Source organism: Myotis davidii, unplaced genomic scaffold, assembly GCF_000327345.1.
Source record: "Myotis davidii unplaced genomic scaffold, ASM32734v1 scaffold205, whole genome shotgun sequence".
Lineage (NCBI taxonomy): Eukaryota > Metazoa > Chordata > Mammalia > Chiroptera > Vespertilionidae > Myotis > Myotis davidii.
The window spans coordinates 6021104-6026244 of NW_006297573.1; the positions used below are offsets into that span (position 1 = coordinate 6021104).

At 47.2% G+C, this 5141-nt stretch overlaps 1 pseudogene; it reads left to right on the forward strand.

Moving 5' to 3' along the window:
- Positions 1 to 344: 344 nt before the first annotated feature.
- Positions 345 to 5141, forward strand: part of LOC102773185 — a 10313-nt pseudogene continuing 5516 nt past the window's right edge.

Genomic DNA, 5141 nt, shown 5'->3' on the forward strand with positions numbered 1-5141 from the left:
CTCACAAGCCACATGCGGCTCTTCGGCCTCTTGATTGTGGCTCTACCACAAAATACCACAGAATACCACATGCGGGCGCACACATACAGTGCGACTGAAACTTGGTGGCCTATGCGCAAAAGTCGGTATTTTGTGGAAGAGCCACACTCAAGGGGCCAAAGAGCCGCATGTGGCTTGCGAGCTGCAGTTTGCCAACCACTGCCTAGGCAATGCGATAGGGTGCAAGTTTGATGGGGAAAGTCGAAGAAATAGAGGGGAAGGTCTTAAGGGTCGGCGGGGTTGGGATGGTCGGCTGGAGGAGGTGTGGAGTGCGCTGGGGAAGGAGGAGGAAGATCCGATTGGAAATGGCCCAGCACAGTACCTTTCTCATTGCGAACCAGGACAGCGCCAGCCGTGGACTGAATGGGCGGTTGTCTTATGAGTGCGCTTGGGCCCGACATGTTCGTGGCAGCAGCAGGACTCCCGAAACTTCACTGATTCAAATAGGAAACAGCTATCAACCTCAAAGAGCAGAAAAATCCTCTCCAACTAGAGGCCCTGGACTCCCAACCCGACTGAAGGAGACACCACTGAAGGAGGAGCTAGAAAATCCGGAAGCATGCGATCAGAGGATTGTGGGATTGTGGAGGACGCCTGGGCACCTAGAGGATTGTGGGATTGAGGAGGACGCCTGGGCGATCAGAGGATTGTGGGATTGTGGAGGACGCCTGGGCACCTACCACTAGAATGTGGTAGCCTGTTACGTGCAAGTACATAGTCAGCCCTATAGTCCTGTCTTGCATACTGCTAGAACGTGAGCCCGTTATTGCGCATGTGCATAGCCAGCCCTATAGTCCTCAGTCTCGCAGTATTTGGACGTGACTTCTGGCGGGAAGTTATTTCTGTTGAGGTTTGCTGTTCCCTTGCAGCCAGGAAGATCAGAATTAAAGGTTTTGTTTGTTACCTTGGTTTGAGCGCAGGACAAGAGCCCCAGTAGGACCAGCTCCACGAGGAGTACACACGCACCTCCCAGGAACTGCAGGTGAAGCACCACAATCCAAGCCTTCAATGAAACCGTCAAGATCTTGGAAGAGCAGGGCCAGACTCAAGAGAAGGGCAGCCAGGAGTATCTGGAGCGCTTCCAAGGTGAGGGCAATGACAAAGAGATGCAGAGGATCCTGCTGAGCTCAGCATGGCTCAAGTCTCACATCGCCAAGATCCACGAGAGCCACCCGAAGCTGGAACAGGAGCTGCGGACACAGGCCTTGGACAACCGTGAGATCCATCAGCACATGAACAGCCTGAAGCCAGACCTCATGCATCTGCACTAGATCCGAGACCAGTACCTGGTATGGCTCACCCAGAAAGGTGCCCGGCAGAAGAAAATCAACCAGTGGTTGGGAATCAAAAATGAGACTGAAGACCAGCACGCACTGATGGAGGATGAGGATGACCTCCCCATCTTGAGGAAGGAACCTGGTATGTGGGCAAGATCAATCGCAGGCAGGCTGAGGAAATGCTGACCGGCAAGCGGGATGGTACCTTCCTCATCCGTGAGAGCAGCCAGCGGGCTGCTATGCCTGCTCTGTGGTGGTGGACGGCGATACCCAGCACTGTGTCATCTACCGCCCGGCCACTGGCTTGGGTTTTGTGGAGCCCTACAACTTGAATGGATCTCCGAAGGAGCTGGTGCTGCATTACCAGCACACCTCCCTCCTGCAACACAACGATGCACTTACCATCACACTGGCACATCCCATGCCAGCCCCCTCCCACAGTCCGCTGACTCATACAGAGCAGGACTCCATCTTTCTGTCTGTCTGTCTATCTGTCTCCCTTCTTTGCGAATCTTTCTCTGTCTCAATCGCTCTCTTGCTTTCTCTGAGTCTCTCTCTTCCTGTCACTTTCTATCCCCATCTCTGTCCTCTTTGTCTCTTAGTCTCTGTACCTTTAAGTTTCTGTTAGAGGAGCATACCTCCTCCACCCCATGCCCCTTTCCCCCTGGGCACTGCCCTCCCCTGGTTCTGGCTGCCCCCACCAGTTCCTACAGTTCCCCCAAGCCACCCCTCACTGTCACTGCAAAGTTCCTCTAAGCCCCCCCTGCCTGGACCTGCCATGTTTACAAAGGCCCCTGGGGTGCTCAGCCCCAGCCTGGTGCCCGGATTTTTAAGCCATAGACCTGGGTCAGGGCAGGAAGAAACTTTGCTGGGCCACTTCCAAGAACCTCAGCTGTGACATTTGGGGTCAGACCGTGCGGGTCCACCCCGCAAACCCAACTTCCCGTCCAAACCCTTAAGTGAAACCCACACTGGTTACCCCCACATGGAGCTGCTGCCCAGAGCCCTCCTCCCCCAAAAGCAAAATTGATAAAAATAACCTCAAGAGCTGGGCCCTATCTGCCCCCAGGCTTCCCAGGAACTGAGGCTGCTGCAGGTACTGCTGGGCCAGCCCAGATGCACCGCTGGCCACAGCACCTACGCTCGATGGAGTTTCAAGGCTTCTCCTTGATCATTTTGGGTTCTGATTTTGTTTCCTTGACTGTAAACCCATTTTCTCCTCTTTTGGGACAAGAATCCAGGTTTTGTATGATGTCCAGTGTACAAAATTCGTGCACAGGTAGGGTCCCTAGTGGCTGCCAGCTGCCAGCCCAGGGCCTTCCTTCGTTCTGCACAGCCCCATGGTGGTCAGTGCATGTCATAACGAGCGATCAAACTCCCGATTGCGTCCAACTCCTCAGAGCACACTTTGCATATTAGGCTTTTATATATATACTAGAGGCCAGGTGCACAAAAATTTGTGCTGAAATCAGGCAGCTAGGCGAGTGGTTAGGGGCAATCAGGCAGGCAGGTGAGCAGTTAGCAGCCAGCGGTCCTGGATTGCGAGAGGGATGTCCAGCTGCCGGTTTAGGTCTGATCTGTAGGATTGGGCCTAAACCAGCAGTCAGACATCCCCCGAAAGGTCCTGGATTGTGAGAGGGTGCAGGCCGAGCTGAGGGCCGCCCCCCCTTGCATGAATTTTGTGTACCAGGCCTCTAGTAAGAATATAAGACCCAAGGGTGCACATTGGGTGGTTCAGCTTTATATGTCATTCTGAACTAAGAAGGGGTTGTGGTTTGGGATTTCAAAAGGCAGGAAGGTGATTCATATGCAAATGAAAAAGCAAATATTTGGTAAATAAAAGTTTGTTGAGTTATCTTTAACAATGGGACACAGTGAGAACTTTGAACATATAGACCTTGCTAGGTTCCACTCTGTCAAATGCTAGTTTATAATAAACTATAGTTGTCAGATGAATCTTTCTTCCTGGCACAGGTCCTTCATTTAAATTCCTTTTAGCCTGGTAAAGGGGGAGAGTCAACGGTTCTTTCTGAGTTTTTAAAAATAACCAGGTTAGCCTGACCAGCAGGCTCAGTGGTTGAGCATAGACCTATGAACCAGGAGGTCACAGTTCTGTTCCAGTCAGAGCATATGCCTGGGTTGTGGGCTCAATCCCCAGTAGGGGGTGTGCAGAAGGCAGCTGATCAATGATTCTCTCTCATCACTGATGTTTCTATCTCTCTCTCCCTCTTCCTTCATCTCTGAAATCAATAAAAATATATTTAAAAAACAAAACAAAACAGGTTAAAATAGTCAATATCCCAAAGAGGCATATTTTCCATGTCAAACTCTGCTCTCCTTCTCCCTCTGTAATCGTATATAATAAAAGCCTAATATGCAAATTGACCGAATGGCTGGTTGCTATGACACGCACTGACCACCAGGGGACAGACACTTAATGCAGGGGCTGCCCCCAGACTGCAGGCTTCAGGCCAGCCAAGGTGGGTGCCAGCAGAGGCCCCCTGATTGACCAACTGGCTGCCCCAGAGATTGGCCCTGATCGCCGGCCATGTCTAGAGATCTTACCCATGCACGAATTTTGTGCACCGGGCTGCTAGTCTATTATAAGCAACACTGCTGAGACCATTTCTTTCTATCTACCTTGTGGAGGGTCTTTAGGATAGATACAAAAAACCTTGTGGAGGGCCTTTAGGATAGATACATAGATGTAAATTAGCTGAGGGGAAGAGCATGAATAGTTCATATTTTGATTAATTCCTTGAAATGAGCCCCTACATTTATTCTACACTCAGTATTTTATGGGGTTTTTTTACACCCTTAGAAACACTAGATGATATAATTTAAATTAATGAAATATATAATATATACCCAATACATACATTATAATTGGCATTTTCCTGATTACCAAAGAGGTTGACCATATTATCATTTTTTGTTTATTTTGTTTTTGTGGGTTATAGCTTAGTATTTACCAAATTAGAAATTTAAACAGCTTGAATTATAAAATACTCATTTGTTAATTCATTTAAAAACAGTAAATCTAATACATATTAATGTAAATAACATGTTTAGAAAAAATAATGGTTTTAAAATAAAAAATAGTGAAAATGTGGCATTGTTTCATATTTTTGCATATCATTTTTATGTTTGATTTAATATAAATTGCCTGAATTAGTATTACTATTTCTTCATTTTATCTGTTGAAACATGTTGTTTTAGTTAAAATATATGAAGAAAATTCAGCCCCATACAGATATGTTCTTAGATAAGGAAGGAATCATTAATACCCTTTTTACTTACTTTTAGTTTTTCCATCATCATTTACCCGCTCTATGCCCTCTTCACCTTCCCCCTCCCCACTCCAATCACCACACTGTTGTCTATGCCCATGAGTTCTCTCTCTTGTTTTTTTCTTTTTTGTGCAATCTCTCGGGTCACCCCTCCAGTACCTTCTTCCCTCACCCCCAACCTCCCTGAGCTGTCTGCCTGCTCTCTCTATCTATAGTGTGAGTCGGTCTCTATTTTGCTTGGTTCAGTTTGTTCATTAAAATCCACATATGAGTAAAATCATATGTTAATTCTTTCTCTGACTGGCTTATTTCACTTAATATAATGTTCTCTAGGTCCATGCATGCTTTCACAAAGGGTAAATTCTTCCTTTACCCTTTTTCATCCACTCATCTGCTGATGGACACTTGGGTTGCTTCCAAATAATCATTAATTTTTCTTTGCTAATATACTCAAACTTGACAACCTATAGTATTTAAAGGTTAGTGATAATGTGGAAGCTGAAACTGTATAAATGTACTTTCATACTCTATGGCA